Genomic DNA, 23564 nt, shown 5'->3' with positions numbered 1-23564 from the left:
TCTCTCTCTCTCTCTCTCTCTCTCTCTCTCTCTCTCTGTGGGTGGGTGTGGGTTTGTAGACCAGGCTGGCCTCGAACTCACAGAGACCTCTGCCTCCTGAGTGACTGGATTAAAAGTCGTGCGCTGCCACCATCCAGCTCCTATTAGTTGCTCTTAAAAATTTATTATTTCCCGAACTCAGAAAATAAGATGTAGAAGCTCTCAGAAAGACAATCTTTGTCTCTTAGCAATCTGCTTCTGGCGGTTTTCTTCGACTTCCTTCATTCACTTGGCCAAAAGTTTGGCATATTCTACAGCTCCTTTCTTTTTATTCTTAGTATGTTGTTGCTTCTTCAGAGCAATGCATCAGCATTTGTGTTACAGGACATGTGGAGTAATAAGACACTGAATTTAAGGTGCTTTGGTGCTGAGGGACTACTTCTTAACTTGTTTGTTTTAGGGCTTTCTAAAAACAGATTGCTAGACATCATCATCTTTAGAGAGGTTGAAAAGTGTTCGGATTCTACGAACTCTTTTTGGTTCCAACTGCAGAGGCACAGTGGTATCTGTCAGTCCAAGAATATCCTTCCATATTTTATTTTATTTTATACAATAATCAAGTTGAGAGCGCTTAGATTGGCATCCACAACACATCCCAAACAGAATTGCCCTTCCTCTCTCCAGTTCTCCTTGGTCTCTAACAAGAATGCCCATTACTCAACAGCAGGCACACCCTGCCCAGGGTCATGACACCTTGCTTCTTGGGAAAACCCTGTTTCCCACCACTGATTTGGACCACATAACCCTTCCACTCTTCATCCAGGGCATCACCAGCTACTTGTGCTAGAATATACAAAGTTTGCATTCCTTATCCACTTCAAGGAGTTTCTGACAGCGGGTGGCTGAATGGGGGAGATATTCAGCTTCATCTTTACACAGCCAACTGCCCAAGAGAAACCTCCAAAAAGAGCCCAAGGTTGAACTTTTAAAAATCCCCATGCTCAAATCACTTGCTCCTGTTAATTGAAAAGAAATTATGTACCTTGAAAAACATTATTAAAGTGCTGAAGAGATGGTTCAGTAGTTAAGAATACTTGCTGGTCTTCTAGAAGTCTTAAGTTTGAGTGCTACCACCCTTGCCAGGAGGCTGGCTTACAACCATTTCAAACTCCAACTCCAGGGGATCTGATGCCTAAGGCCTTCCCTGGCATGAGGACTTTTCTTGCAGAAATACACATCCATACACAATTAAAATACTAAAAATAAATCCTAAAATTATTAAAACATTAAAGTAAAAATGTTAAAGTCTAGGCTGAAAACCAAAAATGTTGCAAGTTCTGGGCCACTAAGGCTCCAAAATGATTAGTTAGATAGATGTCTACATATCCATATACTTATATGTACATATTCATATACACATATGTTCAGAGGAGCAATTGGAGCACATTAAGATGACTACTTAGCAAAGATATATCCTTTCTCTTTAAGCTATCAAGATATATGAACTTAATTTAATAACACAATAATTTTGTTCCATCCCTCTGCCAAAAGTTAGTATGATCCCATTTTAAAAAATAAACCTTTCTCTGGGAAAAATACTAACTTTAAAAATACGTTTGAGGAAACAAAACTAACCAAATGCAATCCACATATAGACTATTCTAATTTGCGTTGCAAGAGAATCGAGCAAAGCAGCTTCAGAAGCAGAATAAACAGAAAGAGAAGCATTAATTTGAAACTGTCTCTCCCAAAACATGAGGAGCAGTGAACATAGCTATTTTATATTCTGTAGAGCAGTCTTGAGTTAACAAAGGAAGTCTGGCACCAGCAAAGACCACCAGACTCGAGGCTGAAGAAAATCCCAGGGACAAAGTTAGTTGCCCCAACTCACATTCTTGTGGTAGCCCAGTGACAAAAGAGAAGTTTAAAGGCCTCTTTATATTGTTCCTGAGAAGGGATAGGTCTGAGCAATGAGGGTAAAGCTTGTTTTAGTACATATTCCAAGACTGTTGATGCTCATCTTTTGGGGAGAAATATCTAAAGATGTTAAGAAATTTACTGTTCTCATATGGATCAAGTTTTTCCACAGCCTGAACGGATGTCACTTGAAACACCAGCCCCAAGCGTTAGAGACGTTTTATAAAATTATAAATAACTTCTTTTGAAGCTCTGGTATGAACTACAGACCAATTCTCCTTGGAGAAAAGCATCCTTAGTTCTTATAATATACATGTACTAAGCAGGTTAAAGTTAATATTTACAGGGCCATGATAGAACTAGTCTATATAAGTAATCAACTAAAAGTTTATTTCAGAAAAATTTAGCAGTGGAAATTCCTATTAGAAAAATTTTCCTGAAATTATAAGATCAAATGGAGTTTTATAATCAGTTTATCATTTTAATCATAAAGAATAAGAAAAATGAGATTGAGGTATGAACTATGAGCCCTTACAATGTTTTCTGTCAGCTGTGAAACCTACCAGAACATGGATTAATGCATGCTTGGTCCAATCTCCCTTACTAATTGAACAAATGCTCAAACAGTATTTTCTGGGTGTTGGGTGCAGCTGTAAGCATTTTCCAAGTAGGTACTCAATGAATTCTCATGATAACCAGAAACAAAGACTGCTGTTGGCCCCATTTTAAAGCATATAAAACAAGCCCAATATTGGTGAGAACTAGAGGCTGAATTCTGCATCCATGGTCTTCAACTTTATTGCACACTTCCTGGATACTTTTGTGTTATAAATTGGATCTCCAAAGATTTGTATATTAATGAATATAGTGCTGTTTGGTAGTGATGGAACCTTCTGGAGGTCAGGATTAATGTTAGGGAATTAGATCATTGGAATATGCCCTTGAAGGAGATTATTAGTACCCTAACCTGTCCATTTGTCTCCTGCCCCAACTTCCCTCTGGTCACCATTATATGAAACAGATTTATTTAATCATATATGCCCAGGCATAATATCTAGACCCCAAAGCAGTGGGACCAAGGCACCATTGACTGATGTTTATAAAATCATAAGGCTTGCTACTGTTTGAATTGGTTATCTCGAGAGTTTTGTCACAGCAATGCAAAGTGCACTAACACACTTTGTTATTCATGCCTATTTGGTGGATGAGAATCTTCACAAAGGGAAAACAAAGGTGTCAATTCAATATTCAACTGCCAGCAGTATCTCAGTCCACTTCCTTCCTGAGAGGGTGTCAGACCTCTGCAATCTTCCAGCTGTAGATTTCTGACCTTTTCCCTGCTTATCTCCCTTCCCCTCTCCTCCTCCACCACCTCTCTCTCTCTCTCTCTCTCTCTCTCTCTCTCTCTCTCTCTCTCTCTCTCTCTCTCTCTCTCTCCTCTCTCTCCTTTGTTGGCCTGGTTAAGTAAAGAGTAAACAAACAGTCCATATTCCAGAGTTCCTCCCTTTCGCCTCAGCTCTCAGTCTGTATATGAAACAGTTAATGTTTCCAGAGCTATGGATTTTCTTAAACCTGAGTCTCATAGATGATTGGGTTCAGAAATCAAATCATAGCACACAAATGCTATGAATTATAAAAACTAATTTCTTTATTAATTAATCTTTCTTAGTTTAGCCTCGTTTTCTTTTTATGTGTATGGGTGTTTTGCCTGCATCTAAGTATGTGTACCACATGCATGCCTGGTTCCCATGGATGCTAAAAAATGGCATAGAATCCCCTAGAAAATACAGATGGTGATTACGAGCTGCTGTATAAGTGCTGGATCCTCTGGGAGAGTGGCAAGTGTTTTTGTTTGTTTGTTTGTTTGTTTGTTTTTTGTCACTGAATAGCATCTCTCCATCCCCCAGTCCCATTTTTTAAAAAAGATTCTTCCACCCTGTCTTCAATGCTATGATACCCAGAAAATTCTTTGAAAAGCTGTCGTGTTTCCATGTAGATTAGTCATGTAACTATCTGCTCATCTCTCCTATGTTATTCCCCCACTGTGGTTTCTTTGAAAATAATGAGGTAAAAGCCTTAAAAACTGCGTTCTACAAATTATCCTTCAAAACCTAAAAAGTAATGCAAGTTCTAAGTTTATGCCTTGCTTCATAAGACAGACGTTTATAGTCTTTCATTTCTCTTAAAGCTGCAGTCCACCAATTGGTCTCCTAAGGCTTATGCATTTACATAGCACTCATACACCGGAGGCGAGAGAGTGAGCAGAGATGCCTGCCATGCTTCGTTTGGCTTTTTATCACCATTATCGCCACCAGACTAGAAAGTTAAAGGGCTGCAGTCACTTAGAGATAGGACCAAGGGAACCATCTGTTAGTTGGGGTCAAGAATAGTTCCTGGAATTTTGGAGTCATGTTTAGTCAGCTCATTTACTGCTGATCATTTGAGTTTGCTTGGATGTTTATGACCATGAAATCATCACCTTGGGACTGAAATTCATAGCCTAAGGTAAAATAGCGTCCAGAATATAGAACAAAGGACTGGGACATAACCCTTATAGAGCTAGCTGTCTTCAATTTCCCCCCCAAATAGATTTTCTTCTTAAATGTTTGTTTACTTTCCCTCCCTAAAATAGAACATTCTATTTGCCCCTTGAGTTGTGGAGTTACTGGAGCTCTGCTGACCTGGCCTCTACGAACTGGAGAGGATCCTGACTTGCATTTTAGCACCAGACCCTGGGTCTTGTCAAGTCTTCTATTTATGTAAAAGATGATATATTACGAGGTCAATTTAGTCTAAGCACCAAATATAGGATTTTGTAAAAGAGGAAAATGTGCACAAGGGCAAAGCTTTGCAAAACCCAATATGAAGAGAAATGTTTGTGTAAGGTTTTTAAGAATTAAGGAAAACATGAGGGGTCACTTAAACACTGCCCCTGCAGGCCTGTGAACTCAACTGGCCGCAGTGGCTGCATGCATGAGAACCAGAACGCAAACATGCCCTGAAAGGCAAACGCAGTGCAGGAAGTCAGCCAGTGGCATTTGGGCCAAAACTAAATTTAGTTCTGGAAACTATATTTTGAGTGTAAGTGGAGCTTTTTTTTTCAAAGAGTTTTGTTTTATATGCAGAAATACTCTTTGCTGTATGATTGTAGAGATGTGGGTTCAATCAGAATACCTGGCTTCCTAAAGGGAGTAGCCATGCATGACCCCAAGGAAGTTGGCCATTTCAAACTTCAATTAAGTCTGCAAAGAGAAGGCGTTGTTGGCTTTTGGCAGTATGGGGAAGCTAGCCCTTGAGACCTTGAGAGAGGTTCAGGGCTAGGAAAGCTTTCACTTTCTGTTTTCCGTGATGGCTCAGGCTATTTCAGGTTACCTTCAACAGTCCAACAGAAATCTAACAGATTCCTCCTATCTCAGAGAGGACCTTTTCCACTGCTACAGCTCCAGCTGACAAACAAGCAACTCTCTCCTCTTTCTTCCCAGCATCCATCCTCTTCCTGATCTGGTCTATTAACTAGCTTTTGGATTTGGTATGTATTTATCTGCCTTCACTGCTCAGAGGGCTTGCAGAATGTGAATGGATCTTCTCTGTATTTCAGGACTTCAGAGAATTTTTGGTGAAAGTGCTTACTTAATACACACTTGATGCCTGTTTGACCAGTGTCATAAGACCATAACTGCTCTGCAGAGATAAATATTTCTAGAGATGCTTTAACTAGGAATCAGAATCTCAAGCCCACCTACTTGAAAGCTAACTTGGATCAGGTTATCTAGGAGACCTGTGTTCCATTTTCTCTTTCAAATTCCCCATGAAAATCAGTATTCCCAAGGTGTACCACTATTGCTACATAAAGTAGGGAAGAGGGGACAATACACAATAGTTTTGTTTTCGTGAAATAGTTGACCAAAACAACAAACAACAAACATGAACACACACACAATGTACAAAATTAAAAAAGAAGATAGATAGATGACTGTGTATCAAATCTTCCATATTACAGGACTGATGTACATGTGAACTCACAAGAAACTTGGCAGCAGACACTTGAAGTGCACAGCTTTAAGCCAGACAGGGTCCCAGCACTGAGAGGGTTAAGTGGACACGGAGTCCACTTAGGTCCATCCCTACCAAAGAGCTCTTTGCAGTTGATAACCCCTGAAAAGGGAAAGGGAGGTCACTGGATATGTTAAATACACTTCAGGGCCAGTCTCATGCCCAGGAGTATTTGGTCAACAAAAAGTGAATGCAATGTTTGTTTGAGTGTGGGTGAGGGGCTTTTTGTTTCATTTTGGCATCTTTTTTTTTCTTGTTGGCTTTTGTTTGTTTTGATTTTTGGTTTTTGTGAATTTTTTTTTAAGAGAAAGAACATGACATTGGACAGTTATGGAGGTGGCAAGTCTCTATTAGGAGCTGAGGAAGCGAAAGACAATGATCAATATATAAAAACCAATTAAAGAAACAACCACAACAAAAGAATAGCAGTACAGGAGGAATTGAGACCTGAGTATCTATTGTAATGTGGCAGGGAAGGGTGGGAACAGGCACTCAGCCCTTGCTTTATCTGATTCTAGGCCTTTTTCTCTGACTAGGGTTTTGTGTTATACAGCCTGGGAAACCCTAGTTTGCTCAGTTCATAGGCAGGACAGTTTGGTTAAGTCTGTCAGGGCAGTGTGCTTACACATTGTACGTGGGTCTGTAACCAACATTTCAAGTTAAACACAAATAAAGGATTAAATAAATTTTTCCAGTTTGTAAAAAGAAAAAGATATTTTCAAATAAAGACATAAAGCATTCAAATACTACCCCCTGGGGTTCTGATGTGTCTGGGACTGTGGAAGGGCCTTAAGGTCACCATTATCAATTACTCCCTCCCTTGAGGGTATTTTGGAGTTGTGTTTTATCTGGCCCTCTCCTTCCAATGTTTTTAATTTGCCTTTTAAAACAACAGCAAATGTCAAACCAGGACACTGAAGCAATCTGTGAAAACAAATGCTTTATCTTGTCGAGAATCGGTAATAATAAATCCATCTGGCTTCTCCTTAGAAGTCTGCATCTGGTCATTGCTCTCCACATCCCGTGACTCTCCCCTGGAAGCCTGTCTTTATAGTCATATGCTGACTCAAACACCGGTGATCTTGTGCCACGGTGAGTTGTAGCCAATATATATTCTGGAAAATCCTCAGTCATCACTTAGTGGTCTCAAGTGATGCATTAAAACAAATAAGCCGATAGGCAGTTCCGCAAGTCTGTTTGAGCTGTGCACATTCACCTGGTCTCACAACATATCTGTAAGCACTATTCAGCTGCTTCAAAGGAAAGTAAACTGAGCTGTTACTGGCAATTATAGGTCTTAATAAAGATGTTGAAAACAGTTAATGCAGTTGAGCTAGCTCTCACAGGGGCCGTTCAGAGTAACATTGTGGACAGTGTATCAGGTGATAATTCTTGTTCCAGAAATGTGTCCATAATATTATTCTGAATTGTACCTGTGACATTAACTCATTCAGTTCCATTTATCCTTTCTTCGCCTTTACTGTGCCGTAGAGTAAAGCATCTTTTACGAAAATGAACCAGATATTATGCTAGTGCTTTTCTTGTGTATATGAGTGTTACTGCTTGTGCTGGAACCAGCAATGAGGTCTGAGAGGCATAGGTTCCAAAACACACTGAATGCAGAAAAGCTTGCCTTGGCACTTGGTGAGATGCAACTACTTACTGTCAATAAAAGATCTTACTTTCTACTTCATTTTTGTACTTGTGAAAGAACGATTTATGGAATCAAAGGATTTATGGATCCGGGCAGTGGTGACGCACACCTTTAATCCCACCACTTGGAAGGCAGATCTCTGAGTTCAAGGCCAGCCTGGTCCTTGGAGCAAATTCCAGGGCAATCAGAGCTACACAGAGAAACCTTGTCTCAGGAAAACATATTTATGGAATCAAATCAAAGTTGCTTAGATACTTTCTAAATTCAAGCTATTAAATAATTTTAAACATCTTTTTATAATCTTAATAATCACTATTATGTCATATGCTTGGGCCAAATACATCCTTGTTGATCCTTTCTGTTTTATCTGGCCAATCTGTTTGGAGACACCATTTGCTCTAGCAGGCAATTTGGAAGGGTTCTGGATCCAAGTATCATCTGCCACAAGCACACTGACTTCCCATTGACTGCAGTTCATTTGGGCAGAATGAACTGTTGTCAACAGTAAAAGGGAATTTAAGAAAAGTAGCTCTCATAACCTTGGAGCCCAGTTTGTCAGGATTAGTCTCCCTAGATAACAACTGCTTGATGTACACACAGTTCTCTGGATGTAAGCGTTCTGCATCAGTAGACTTGAGCAACTGGAGATTGAGAATCTTTGCAAGAATTACTTTTAAATTGAACCTGTGCAGAATTTTGTTCCTGTCATTACTTTATAACCAGTATGACTATTTACATAGTATTTACATTACAATAGGTATTGTAAATCACCAAGAGAGGATTTGAAGTGTGCAACCGGATGTAAATACTGTGATATTTTATCAGTGAAGTTGGTTTTGATATCGTTGGAGATTGTAGAAGTGATTTCCCATGGATACCAGAGGTAACTATGGAAGATTTACCATCACTCTCAGGATAAGGACATCAGGTAAATTTAGAAAGGGTAATTTCTTATTTGATGCACACAAACTAAACAGAATGTGAATATCTCACATTTAAGAGTACTACGTCCAATGTGGGGCTTTGAAATGAAGATAGAACACATGGTGCATGGAAAATGCCCTAAAGAATATCTTTAAAGCACTAAACAGGACACAAGGGGTAAAATGAAAATGTATCTTACAGCAAAGAAGCTTTGAATTCCTTTACAAAGTAAGAATATGTTTAGAAAACAAAACTGCAGCTGATTCCTACTTTCAATAAAAATGCAGAAGGGCAAGATAGGGTGTGGCATTCCTGTTCAAGGTCGCGGTTTATGATGACCTTGGTATGGACACTCAAGGAGTGTAATTGGTAGCAGAAGGGTTTTTGACATTCCATAGATATGGGTGTGAACCACTGACTTGTGAAACTGGAATAATGATATTTACCTCATAGTAATGCTATGTAGAAAAAGACGTATGGGAAGTTCTTAGTGCAGAACAGATACTTGGGCAACGATAACATCTCCTTCCTCTCTTCTTTCATACCCAGTCCCCCACCTCACACTCTGAATTCTTAATGTGGTATAGATCACGTAAATGGGGAAGGTTGGTATGGATTTTCTGTTTGTCACACACTTCATATAGAAAACATTTTAAAAATCAAGTTTAGAGCTGGGCGGTGGTGGTGCACGCCTTTAATCCCAGCACTCGGGAGGCAGAGGCAGGCGGATCTCTGTGAGTTCGAGGCCAGCCTGGTCTACAAGAGCTAGTTCCAGGACAGGAACCAAAAAGCTATGGAGAAACCCTATCTCAAAAAATCTAAAAAAAAAAAAAAAAGAAAGAAAAAAATCAAGTTTAGAATAGTGTTAGGGTTCTTTCATTGGTTCTCTCTCTCTCTCTCTCTAAGTTTATGAAAGGAAATTCCAACTATAATATTTTCCAGTTACCTTAGGAAAGCTTGCTGACTCAGTTTCTTTCTTTGGACAAGAGAGATTGTTGTTCTTAATTTCTGCGGGTTGTTCTTAATTCCTGCGGGTTAGACGAGGGTTACGCGAGGAAAGACACAGACACGCGGCGGTACCACGTGGTACACTTTTTAATGGGAGGGGAAAACACACTAGGAAAAGTGAAAGGGACAAAGGGAAGGGATAATAAAAGGGCGAACTTGTGGCTTGTCCTTGCTTTTAACAGAGGATGCAAAGGCTTCTGGGAAATGTGTCCCGCGCTTGCCGTGTGCTGGAGTCCAGAGGGATGTTGGGAGTTGTAGTGTTGCAAGGGAACAACAGAGATAATCAGAAATGCTTCATTAAGTTGTGAGGAGTAAATATTATAAATCACTCAAAGCATTTAGCATAGCGTCTTATACATCTTAAGACCGTGTTAGCATTTATTATTAAAATTTAATACTATGATAATATGTATACATAGAAAAGTTGAGACAAGCCACAGTACATGTCTTATTGCTTGAATTCACGCTAATAATTTTTGTCATATAGTTATTAGATGTACACATCAAAAGAAGAACCAAGTCTCTGAAAATTTAAATAATTTTACCCCAGGTCAGTTAGTTGGCCTGTCCCTTTCCTTCTTTGTCTTTCTTTCCCAAACTCTCCCCCACATTCAGAACTCAAACCCAAAGTGATGTGCTGTGTTCCCGATAATCATCAAGCCGTTAATAAGCAGTTGTCTACACTGTTATTGCTCATTTTAGTCTTGCTATAACAGAGGTCCTTTCCCCTGATGCCTGAGGATAATTCCACAGACAGGATCCGGAGTCTGGGTTGAGATGCTGATTTATGGTTATTGATGGAGGCACCGTTTTTTTTTTTTTTTTTTTTACAGGACATCACATTCCAAAGCCATTTTTATTTAAATGGACGGGACCCCCTGGCTTTAGCCTTGAGTCACACCTTGTTTACTACAGTCTCAGGAGAACCTTCTTTGCATTCCCCTGTCTTTACAGGGGGTTGGGGAGGGCGTGTGTCGGTACATCTTCCATCTGGGTCCTGCAATAGAGCGGTGAACTGGGAGAAATATCGGAGGAATTTCCCCAGAGATAACACAGGAGGCAATTGAAAGGCGTGCAGCTGTGATCTTCCACCATCCTGCTACTTCATCTACATCCTTCAAAGTTTCTCTTGGGAGAAACCCTCACGTGGCTTTAGTATTCTTCTCTTGCTGAGGAGTTCGTGCAGCCCCCAGCTGTCCGTGGAATGGTATTTCTCCTTCTCTCCTGTCTGATCTAGCACTTGAACTCAGGTATGCCCTTGAGCCTTTTAATGTGGAATGGGGTAAACACCATTAAAAAAAAAAGCAAACTAAAAGATCACCATAGCCCCAATGGATTTAAGCTTTTATTAGGTGTGTGGTGTGTGTTGGGGTGGTTTGTATACACACACGCCACAGCTTAATGTCAGGAGTTAGGCTGCTCTCGGAAATTAGTTCTCTTCTCTTTGGATGCTGGCAATAGAACTCAGAACATCAGTTCCCTTGGCATGTTCACCTGCTGTGCCATCTTGATTCTACTTATGGTGTGGCCGTCTCTCTCTGGCTAGAGCTAGACTAGATTCTGCACAATGCTGACAAACCACAAAAACCGAACTTGAAACACCTTTCTGAAAACAACTGCTTAAAAGGACAGAAATTCCCCAGGGGAAAAGAGAATGCCACTCTAGTGGGAACTAGAGCTGTTAAGGGAGCGAACTGCAGTTAAGAAGCATGGCATAAAACCATGTTTAACGCGGGGCGGGGTGTCCAATGCAACATGTTTCTTTCTTTGAAAACGAAACACCAATGAGCTTTCATTCATTAACCATGCTCCTGCCTAATTGAAAAATTCTTTGGAATTGCCTTTTTGCTCAATGAGTTCCTTGGCTCTGGGTTTCATTAAATTGTTTGAAAGAAGGCAAACCAAGTTGCGGTCTGCCGTGCTTTAGAAATGGGTAATTTTCCTAAGGGTTGCCTTAACAAATTACTACAAAGTGGGTGGCTTAAAACAACAGACATTTATTCGATCACAGTTCTGGATGCCAGAAGTCTGAAATCAAGGTGTCTGCAGCGTGGATTCCTCCTTAAAGCTCTGGGGAAGAATTGGTTTGGATTCTCTCTCAGCTTCTGGGGATGGTTCTTGGCTAATAGCTGTATCAGTTTAATTTCTAATCATCAGACGCGCCCTCTTCCTCTTTGTGTGTGTGTGTGTGTGTGTGTGTGTCTGTGTCCAAATTGCCTTCTTAATTCTTTCAGAAAGATGTAAGTCACTGGATTTAGGGTACATCCTAGAACACTTTGTCTCTGCTCCTCTCCTAACTCAATGCTGGGGTTACAGGAACATGCAACCGTCCCTGTTTCTTTTGAAAGTAACGATTTTATTTTTAATTATGTGTAATATGTGTGTGCACATGTAAATGGAGGTACTGTCAGAGTTCAGAAGAGAATACTGGATTCTTTAGAACTGGATTTTCATGATGATATGAGCTACCTAATGTAGGTATTGTCAACCAGACTTGGGCCCTGTGCAAAAAGCAAAACATGCTCCTAACCTCCGAGTCATCTACAGGTCTGTGCCTGGCTGTTACTGTGGATGCTGGGGATTCAAATCCAGGTTCTCATTATTGGGAAAGCAAGTACTTTTAAACTCTGAGGTTACTCCCTAGCCCCGCATTGTCTTTAGACGCAACTTTCATTCTGTAGCCCAAGCCCTGGAAGTCACGTTGCAGTTCAGGCTAGTTTCAAATTCATGATAACCTTCCGGGCTCAACTTTCCCAGTGGTGGGATTATAAGTGTGAGCCACCATGTCTGGCAGCTTGCTCTGTGTTTTGCCTTATCTGCCTTTAGCTTATCTTCTTCCCTTAGCCCGTTCTTTAATTGATCAGAATGATTCAACCAGTACACAGTGTGAACGTCAAGTTGTCAGTGTTGATCAAACATTAATAAGAGAAGGAGATGATGTGTTCTGCACCTTCACTGATTGTCATAGTAGCTTTGTATATTCAACTGTCAAAATTCATCTATGCAGTTTATTATATACAAACATAAATGTTTTCTCACTTAAGTTGATGAAAACACACACGTGCACACACATGGCACCAGTTATATAATCTCACTGCTATTCAATGTTAGAGATTTGAAAGAAAAAATAAAAATTCTGAGGAAAAAAGTCCATATTATTTAATCACATTTTTGTCATCGGAAACTGTTTGCTCGTTTCCAGCCACTCAGACCTGAAATAATCACACAGAAACTATATTAATTGCAATACTGTTTGGCCAATAGCTTAAGTGTATTTCTAGCTAGCTCTTATATTCTAAACTAACCCATCTCCATTAATCTTCGCATCACCACGAGATCGTGGCCTACCGGCAAAGTTTTGGCAGGCTCCAGTGGATGCATTTGTATACTGTGGTGGCTACATGGCTTCTCACTGTTTCTGCCTACTCTCTCTCTATATATATCTTTTCCAGTCTGGCTATATTCTGTTAAGCCATTGACCTAAAGAATCTTCTTTATTAACCAATGGCAATAAAGCATCTTTACAGCATACAGAGGGGAATCTCACATCACTTTTTAAAGTTGGGCATGTTAAAATTTTTGTGTTATGGAAATTGTAGAATAACTAGCAAATGATTCTTCTAAAAGATGCTATGGAAAGTTGTCCTCTGGAATGTTCTTAAAGATTTAAATTTGCTTTAGTCAGCATATTTGTACATATTAATATTTTCATTATCTGCAATAGTTTTAAAAATATTTAAATAAAATTTTATACAATATATTTTTATCACAATTTGCCCTTCCCCAGATCCTCCCAGGTCCTCTCCCACCTTCCCACCTACCCACCGACTTATGCAATGTCATGTCCTTTCTTTCTCTCTTTTCTTTGGAAAACAAGCAAACCAAAAAACCATATTTTTAAAAAAAACTGCCAAGAAACACACACACACACACACACAACCCCAAAACAAAACCTATAAAACCACAAAATCAGAAAACATAATACACAAACAAAAGATCAGTAAGACAAAAAATGCCCAAACAAAGCAATATGAGACGACGACAACAATAACAACAACAAAATAAAAGTCTACAAAAATACCATTGAGTGGTGTGGGATTTCCCTCTATGTGCTCTGATTACCATTGATAAATAAAGAAACTGCTTTGGACCTATAGCAGGGCAGAACTTAGCTAGGTGGGGAAAACTAAATGGAATGGAGGGAGAAAGGAGGTAGAGTTAGAGAGAAGCCATGTAGCCCTGCTGGAGCCGGACGGAACATTACCCGTTAAGTCACAGGCTCGTGGCGATATATAAATTACTAGAAATGGGTTAAATTCAGATATAAGAGTTAGCCAATAAGAAGTTAAAGCTAATGGGCCAAGCAGTGATTTAATTAATATAGTATCTGTGTGATTATTTGGGGCTAAGCAGCCAGGAACCAACAAGTGGCCTCCTCCTTGCTACAACTGAGTTCATTTTGTATTGGCTATATGCTAGGAATGGGGCCTACCCCTAAGTCTTGTTGCTATATCCAATGAGACTACCTTGGAGAAGTCTATTTTCTCTTTGCAAGATGTCAGTTGCAAATGGCTTCTTGATTAGGGATGGAAGCCCATATCTACTTCCTCTTTCAGCACTGGAACCTTGTCTAGGTTCAGTCTCTGCGGGCTCTGTGTATGTTGCCAGTCCCTGGGAGTTCATACACTTGTCAGTCTAGTGGTATCTGGAACACATTGTTTCTACGGTGCCGTCCCTTCCCTTTGGCTCTTAAGATCTTTCCACCTCCTCTTCTACATAACTCCCTGAGCCTGAGAGAAGGCATTTGTGGAGGAATTACATTTAGGACTGAGTGGTCCAAAGTCTCTCTGCACATTGTACACTTGTGTATCTTTGTATTAGTGTCCATATACTGCAAGAGGAAGCTTGTCTGATGATGACTGGATGAGACACTCATTTATGGGGATAGCAGAATGTTGTTAGGAGTCATTTCGTTCTGTATTGGTTTTCCTCTAGGCCCACGGACTATCTAGGCTAATATTTTTGGCCACCTGAGCATTTGTCTGGCCTAGATTTCAGTTCCTGGGATGGGGTTTGAATCTAATCAGAAAGTGCATCAATAATTCATGTAGGCAGGTCACTGTTGTAGATCACAGTAACTCTGATAGTGATAAAAATATTTAAAAATTTTATTTATGTGTACGGTCATTGTTCCAGCATGTATATATCTGTACCATTGTATGCCTGGTACCTGAGAAGGCCACAAGAGAGTGTCATATCTTTTGGAACTGGAGTTACAGTTGTGAGCTGCCTTGTGGGTGCTGGGAATCGACCCTGGGTCCTCTGGAAGAATAGTCAATACTCTTAACCACTGTGCTATCTCCCCAGAGTTTATTTTTTCTATTTATATTCTCTCTTTTTCTCTCTCCCCCCTCTCTCTCTTTCTCTCTCTCCCCCTGTGTGTATGTACATGTCAGGGTGGAGTTGAAGTTGGTTCTTTTCATTCATTATGTGGGTTCTAGGGATTAAATTCAGATCATCAGGCTTTAGCTTTATTATGGGCACCTTAAGATATGCTGAATTCTCTCACCAGTCCTAAAATGTTTTAAATATATGTCCATCCACAAAAATGGAGGAAGAAAGAATACTAGCAGAGAAAAAAAAGTGCCCCTGACAAACGGTCTGTGCGCAAAAATGTTTCCCAGTCAATATTGCATTTGGTTGTCAGTCAATTTATTTTCCTCAAAATCTTTTTAAACTCAGGATTCAAAGCTACAAACAAAAGCAACAGCCATGATTCATTTAGGATTTGATGTTGGGAGTCTTTCAAACAGCACAGCAAGGAAAACTGTAGTTTGTTTAATGAGTGACCCCTGGGTTTCTGCCAAGCACACCCACATTACAACTTGATGTAAGGCTCATAAACAACCTTATCTGCCACCTTCCTTGCTAGCTAGGGAAGCACGAAATTGGAATGTTAGACATTCAGAAATACTGCAGGCACATACTCATGCGCATGTCCCACACAGACGGAAGAATCTGGTCAGCAGCTTGATCTGAGACCCTCTTACTTGCTTTCTCCACTCTGGTCCAGGCATCCTTTGTGGGAGGCATGGAGAGGAATGGGATTCCAGGATGCTTGCTCATGTGATGATGACCATGGGTTCTGATCCTTCTGCAGTTGGGGAAACTTCTGGGAGTTCAAAGATAGGCTCTGCTTAGTAATGGAGAATGTACTGATTTTCTCCTTGACACCTACAATTTTCAGTAAAAAAAAAATAAGTCTGTGTTTTGACATCATATATGTAAAGAAACATTGTGCTCATACCAGGCTAGCAATCACATGATTAAAATTGGTGCTGCTTGTGAATGACCGCTTTCTAATTTCTAAGGAACACTAGCAAACATAGGAGAGGTTGCTAATGTCTGCACAAAAATGGGAAAACAATGTTGCAATGAAATGGGTTCCTGGTTTATGTTCAAGGCAAATGCTAATAAGGGCAAGGATTGTTTTTCTCTTTGCTGAAATTTTTAAAAACTAGTTTATTTTATGTGTATACGTGTTTTGACTACACGTATACTTACGTCCCACTGGATCCTTGGTGCCCAGGTCGGCCAGAAGATGGTGTTGGGTCCTGTGGAACTAGAATTTCAGATGGCTGGGAATCAAACCTGGATCCTTTAGGAGAGAACTTTTAACTGCTGAGCCTTTTCTCCAGGCACTTTGTTGAAACTTTTAAGGTCACAGTTGGGAAAGGAGGGAGAGAGGGAGGTGTAACTAGGTATACAGACTTCTCTCTCTCTCTCTCTCTCTCTCTCTCTCTCTCTCTCTCTGTGTGTGTGTGTGTGTGTGTGTGTGCGTGCGTGTGTGTGTGTGTATGTATTTAAGGGTGAAACTGAGTGAGATGAATTAAAATAATCATTCGTGTTTTTAAAATGTACTGTCAGAAAATTTTTCATAGACAGCTACCTGACTCTAGGAGCAAGACACGTTTCTACCTGTTTTGAACTGGGATTGTCACAGCTAGCTCTTTTTTATTTTATCCTTTCTTTCCTCTTCCTTCTCTTCCCCTCTTTTCTTCTTTCTCTCTCCTTCTTCTATTCCTACCCTTCTTCTAGGACATTGTATGTGCTAACCACATAATTGACCAATATATTTAAGCCATCCCCCTCTGTGTGTTTTTTATTGTCACAGGTCTTAATGTCAACTAGTTGAATATGAGAACCTCAGCTGAATGCCTGGAAGTTTCTTTATTCCAATTTTGGGGCAATATGAAATTGATCTAAAATGCTGAACCCAAATGCTTTCATGTTGCAAAAATCTTTTCTGTATTAAAAAACTGTAGAATGATTCCAATAAATATTCATCATTTATAATTTCAATATGATTCTTAAATATGAACTTAAAAGGGGGCCTGAAGAGATGATTTGGTGGGTAAGGTCCTTGTTTCACAAACATGATTGCCTGGGTTTGGATGCCTAACACCCAAGGGGGAAACAGGCATAGTGGTACCCACTTAAAAGCCCAACACTGAAGAGGCAGAAACAGATGTAGTCATGGGTGGGCTTCAAGTTCATGTAATAAGGTGAAGTCTAATAGAGGAAACACCTACCATTGACCTTCACCCTCCATATATACCTGCACACATGTGTACATGCACACACAGGAAGAGGTACATGTGTGCATGCACACACACACAAGCAAACACAGGAATCTAAGTAAACATTCTTAGTTTTAGCACAAATATTTCTAGCTTCAAGTCAAGAAGTAGGTTAGGCATAGGGCAGTCTAGCATTCTCACATTCTATCAACGTTGTCTATACATTTCTCATATATTTCCCATTACACAGATTAAAATCATGCTCCTTCTTCCTGTTTTAGAACCATAGAGGCAGAACCTTTGATTTCTATGGATGAATGAGATAACCGTGACCTGTTCACTCACTAAGAACACGGAAATGGTATCAGAAGGATCACAATTAGTTTGGGAGACATGGGCAAGATGAAACAAAAATCAGCAATGCCGACTAAGTCGGAAGCCAATCAGATACAAGTCTGAAATATTATATGACATAAAATCTGAACAGTCAGTGTGATTTGGGACTATTTAAGAAATGGGATTATGTAACAAACAAAGGCAAAATAGGATGCTCTAACCTGGAATGTTGGACCTAGGGAGTGAAAAGAAATAAGTGACTGGAAGGAACCCAAAGAAGATCATCAACAGTGATGGTTTTCAAGTGAAATATGAACTTTTTAGTGTAGCCAAACCACAGAGTCAGACCCAAGGGGCCTGATACAAATCTACAAATAGCTCAAGGCGATAAACACTAAGAGTAAAGAGACATTTTGGCTGGAGACATGAAAAGTTTCAAGGGATAAAGTTAGGATACAGAAAAGAAAATTTAGGTTAAGTATCAGAATATATCCTTTGATAGTAAGATGTGTTTGCAGAAAAATTTCTTAAGTGAATAGAAAAAAAAACTGATATATTTTTTGAAATCCTTGGTAAGAGGATACCTTGATGTCAGACCAAGGATTCTAGAACTTTCACTACAATAGTCTTGTGCCATGACCAGATGAAATAGATAGCATCAATTTTTTAAAGCCCAAATTTCTGTGATAATTGTAATGTGAATGAATAGTGAACAAACTGTTCTGCTCCTTAATAGACTGTATCTTAGAACTTTTCATTAAGGCCTTGAGAAAAAACCCAAGCTCAAATAAGCATGGTATTATATTCAAGTAGCAATTTGGGGTATGGAGCAAAGTCTTGGAACTGCTTTTGAATATATGTTGAAAATGATTTTTCTCACTGTTGTTTATTTTCCTTAAAAGTTAGGTGATGAATGTTTAGAAAGATTCTGGTAGTTGGAAAGATGGTTCAGTGGCTAAGAAGCTGCTCTTCCTCAGGAGCAGGACTTGGTTCCTAGCACCCACAGGGCAGCTTCCAACTGCAACTCTACTTCTAAGGGGTTGTGTCACTTGCTTCTGTCCTTCTCAGGCACTGCTTATATGAGGTGCATAGACATACACACTAGCAAAATATTCATACACAGAAAAGAAAAAAGGAAAATAATAAAATAAGAGAGCTTCTGCTAGTTATTTTAACACATTCACCTGTTTCTGGAATTGGTAAATAGACTGGCATCTCTTTCTTCGTTTCAGGTAACATAACCTGGCCATCAACCAGAGTGGGCAATAGGGCAATAGGAGCTGAGTCTGCATGGAAAGAGTAACATAGGATGTCCTGAGCAAGAGTGAGTAATATCAAAAGTTCTGAGAACTGCACCATACACTTAATACTTCGGTGGAAAAGAATGTATTTTTAAATTTCGTTTTAATGAATTTATTTATTACTACTATTATTGAGAAAGGGTTTCACTGTATATACCTAGCAGGCCTGGGACCCAAAGAGATTGATCCATCTGCCTCAGTCTCCTGAGTTCTGTGATTAAAGGTGTGGAATACCATGGGCAATTTACTTTTAAGTAACTTTATTGTATTGAATTAACAAATAAAAACATCACACAGCTAGATTAGGGTTGCCATACAAGTTAATAGTTGTCCAGTCGCAAATACTTCAGTGAACTTCTACACAATTAGAAGGACCATTCTGAAGTTAGGGAACTTTGTTTAGGGTTTTCCTTTTATTCTTAATTATATTCTTCTTGGTTTATAATGTGGTAATGAAAATGTGGGAAATATACAAAATGAATTATTATGCTGCTAAATAAAATGAACTAATATTTAAAAGTATGAACTTAAAATGTACAATATTAATTGAGATCCATAATTCTCCTTCATAGGCAGATGCTAGCCTAGAAAGTATTCATGTTTACATGTGAACAACTGTGTGCACATTGTAGTAACATTCAGGAAAGAGACCAAGAAAGGGTAATACTAGATGACAAGTATGGATGGAATACAGGCAGAGAGACACTTGAGTTGTGGAAGAGGGTATAAAGCTATTTTTTTTTGTGTGTGTGCGTTGTTTGTTTCAATTTTGTCATAGCTTTTTTTCTTCCTTTTTTGTGGTAAGTACCACCACAAAAGAGTTTTTTAATATTAAAAAATCCAAATGGTTTTCTTACAAAAATCTTTCATTATAGAAGAACCATTACATTTGTTCCCGTGTTTTAAAAGCACAAATAAATACATTAGCTAACTTTTCCCAAACACAAAGCAACTTCCAAGTTAGTGTTGGGTCAGGACCTGTCGGGGGCAAGGTGATGAATTAACTGACAAGTATCTGCTCCAAGCCCTAGGGGTGCTGACAGAGGAGTCATCCTGCTTGTTGGCTCTCCATCCATGACCAGAGATGCCATTGCACCTGTATGACATTCCTATTTGACCATCACAATCCTGACAGGGGTGTATTTTCAACCTCATGAACATCACAGGAGCTTAGACAAATAGAACACCCATCTGAATTAGAAATGACATTTACTCAGCTACCTTGAGTTAAAAGTGGTCCCATAAAGTGTGACTCTGTTAAACATCTACTCTGAATGCCAAGACTCAGTGAGGCATAGCCATGCATTGAGGCGTAACTGTGCAGTGGTATCCTAACACTGAAGACTATTCAAATAAGTGTTTTTGTCAAGAGTGAAAAGTTATGAGGCATTGTTATCAAAGAAAGGTCAGGCAAGATACACCCATATATACTTCTTTGAGGAGGAAAGGTTGCTAAGGTTATCAACCCCCAAAGATGGTACACTTTCGGGTAGGCCATCAAATGATTTTAAACACTGTGGCCTCTCTCAAAACAGTTGACTGACAACCACAGAAAACTCTTGGGGCCTGCCAAGTAAACAGAAAGAGACAGCAGCAGACAGTGATGGGATCTTAGAATCTCACATTCTGTTTTTGGGCAGGAGAGACAGTTGTGGTGATTCACACCTTAAATTTTAGCATGGGGAGACAGAGGCAGGAAAATCTCTAAGTTCAAGGCCAGCCTGGAACACATAGAAATTTTCGGGCCAGTTGAGACTACATATTGTGACTCTAACCAAAATTAGAATAATGATAGCCACGGTCTTAGATAGGTTACTATTGCTATGATGAAACCCCATGAACAAAAACAAGATGTGGAGGAAAAGGCTTATTTGACTTACACTTCCATATCATAATCCATCACTGAAGGAAATCAGCACAGGCACTCAGACAGCAGGATCTTGGAGGCAGGGGCTGATTCAGAGGCCATGGAGGGGTGCTGCTTACTGGCTCATTGGGCATGGCTTGCTCAGCCTGCTTTCTTATAGAACCTTGACTGCAGCCCCATGGAGATATTCTTTTAATTGCTCTCTATTGTGGCTGCCTCCTCTCTGATGACTCCAGCTTGAGTCAAGTTGACACAAAACTAGCCATGATAACCGCTCACCCAGCCACACAAACAAACCCAACCAACCAACCAACCAAAGCCACAAACAATCAAAACTAAAACAAAGTATTATCTTCACCCATCAGCTCATTCCCTTTCAAGTTATCCCAGGGAGGCCGGCTCCTGCTTTTACAAACAGATGTACAGGCTACAGGAGAAATCTGGACAGGATGCCCCAGGGTTTTTGTGTAGGTAATGCATTTTCCTGTGAATCAGATTTTATGGCCTGCCTCCTGCTAAATAGTAAACTACCTGGGAACCTCAAGGTGGCATTGTGAAAAGCCACAATAAAGCCATCCACCAGTGCAGCCAGTGTCACAGGAATAAGGGTCTTCTAAAATCAAAATCAGACAATTGCTGGGACTTTGACAAGGAAAATAAATACTTGTGTCCAACAGCCATATTAATAACTTCGTTTTGTTTTTATTCCGAGTTCTCTTCACCCCCACGTGTTTTTTGTTTGTTTGTTTGTTTGTTTTGAGACAGGGTTTCTTCTCTGTGTAATAGTTCTAGCTGTCCTGGAACTAGCTCTTGTAGACCAGGCTGGCCTCGAACTCACAGAGATCCGCCTGTCTCTGCCTCCAGAGCGCTGGGATTAAAGGAGTTTGCCACCACCGCGCAGCTGTTTTTGTTGTTATTGTTGCTGTTGTTTGTTTGTTTTTTGTTTTTAACACACAGAACCACAAGAAAAGGGTATTTCCAACGTTCTGACCAATCCCTGTAGTTCCTGCAAAGATGATTGTAAGATGAATAGCAAAATTTAAGTGTGACATCAGAAAGGCCCACAAGCGACAAGTGAAGTTTGTAGTTTTACGGATTCCGTGAGTGGGAAAGTGGAAGAAGCTGTTCCGGGTTCATTTGCAAGCCCGGTATACTGACTATGACTTCTCCTGTGTTTTTCAATGACTCAAGACCTGGCAGCTAAGCCCCGTGCACAGGCTCACCCCCAAGCCAATTAATTTTAGTCCAGTGAATCTATATACCCAGACCAAACTCTGTTCACCTCTCCTCCTAAACAGAACACATCTACACACGTGCTTGGGAACCTGACACTCGAGGACTTCCCACCTCCTTCCACTTTTCTTAGTAGGTTTCCGTGGGCAGCTTCAAGCATTTGAATTACATCTTCAGCGTTCCTTTAAAAAAAAAAAAAAGCGGCAGGGTTAGGGTAGGAGGAGTGAAGGCAGGGGATTTAAATCTAAATTCAGAAAAATCGTCAGGGGCTGCGGGTCTGACACAAGTGGGTGGGGTGCAATCTGACACTCCCCTTCCTTTGCAGAAACGTGTGTGGAGAAACCTCCCTGGGTTTGGGGGAGGGGAGTCGGGGAGAAGGTCCGCACTTCCGTCCTCCAGACTTTCTCCCTAGAGGCCGGGTATCAGAGACTAGCCGCCTGCTCTGTGAGCTGCTTCCCAGGTTTGGCGCCTGGAAAACTTCACGTTCGGCTTTCTCCTGCTCCTGGCTCCGCCCCGGCTCCAGACCCTGCCTTCCTCTGGCCTTACCCGTCCCGGGCCACCCCTTTTCCCGATGCCTCTGGCGCAAGGGTGCTGAGACATCTCTGCGCCAGCTCTGGGCCCAAACAAGGCTGGCAGCGAATATCAAGTGTCACTCTACAGAGGAACAGGGACAACCGCTTCGGAGGGTGTCTTCTGAGCTCAGTGCTTTCACAGAAGCGCTGAGCGCAGCTGGGAGTTCTTTGCTACTGTTGTCGCTTCGCTTTTTGGAAGGCCCGGGGTGCAGCACGCAGGGTGTCCCACTGAAGCAACACAGGGACCGTGCAGGAATGTGAGCTTGAAGATACCTTTGAGCCTCGCTAGTAGGAAAGGAGGGAGCAAGAGCCCAACTGATCCTCAAAGCGCAGCCGCGGTCCCCAAGTCACCAAAAAGGTGTATGGGGGCGCAACCTGGCAACTGAGCTCGGTGCCCCCAGAGGAATTCTCACCGCGCCGGGAGCACGGGAGACGTGCTCTGGGCGGGCTCTCAGGCAGCCTCCTCCCGAGCCCTCTGGACTGTCCTCAGGCCACGAGGAGGAGCTTGTTGGAGACTTCGAGCCTGTCCAGAGCCAAAGAGCTGGAGCGCAGAGTCTCCAGCCTTCAGCTGGGAAGGGGGAGTGGCGCTGGCGGCCTGGAGCTAAGATCTCAGTGAGCCACTGACCTTCTTCCTCCTCTTCCTTAGCCTCTTTGAGACTTGGACTCCCGGGAGAAGGTTCTAAAGGCGGTAAAGGGATCAGCACCTCTTTTTTCCTAGAAGGCTGGGGGTGGAGCTCCTTTTTCTGTTTCTGCGAGGACACTCGGAGCGCGCTGGTGGCGCGTGAACTGGGCACTGCCCTCCATCATCCTCGGCGAGCCTCGTCTGGCATCCTTCCTCCAGCCTACTCCAGCCACTTGTTTTCTCAGGTCACAGCCTCCAACGATCTAGGAGGGAAAAGAGAAGAAGGTGGTCCTCTGACCCAGCCCTGCGGAGATGTCCGCGCAGAGCCTGCTGCACAGTGTCTTCTCCTGCTCCTCGCCCGCGTCGGGCGGCACGGCCTCGGCCAAGGGATTCTCCAAAAGGAAGCTGCGCCAGACGCGCAGCCTGGACCCAGCCCTGATCGGTGACTGCGGGAGCGAGATGGGCACCGAGGGCGGCCTGCGGGGCTCCACAGTAAGCCGTCTTCACTCTCCGCAGCT

General features: G+C 41.2%; 1 pseudogene; it reads right to left on the bottom strand.

Annotated features, from left to right (window-relative positions):
* Window positions 1–201: 201 nt before the first annotated feature.
* On the bottom strand, window positions 202–22452 carry LOC121444433 (annotated as a pseudogene).
* Window positions 22453–23564: the final 1112 nt, after the last annotated feature.

The sequence above is a fragment of the Microtus oregoni genome, unplaced genomic scaffold (genome assembly GCF_018167655.1).
Source record: "Microtus oregoni isolate MIOR12 unplaced genomic scaffold, Mior012 000124F_ref0000388, whole genome shotgun sequence".
NCBI classification, from domain to species: Eukaryota; Metazoa; Chordata; class Mammalia; order Rodentia; family Cricetidae; genus Microtus; species Microtus oregoni.
Note: the sequence above shows the minus strand (reverse complement) of the source record. Positions and strands in the feature narration are given on the sequence as shown.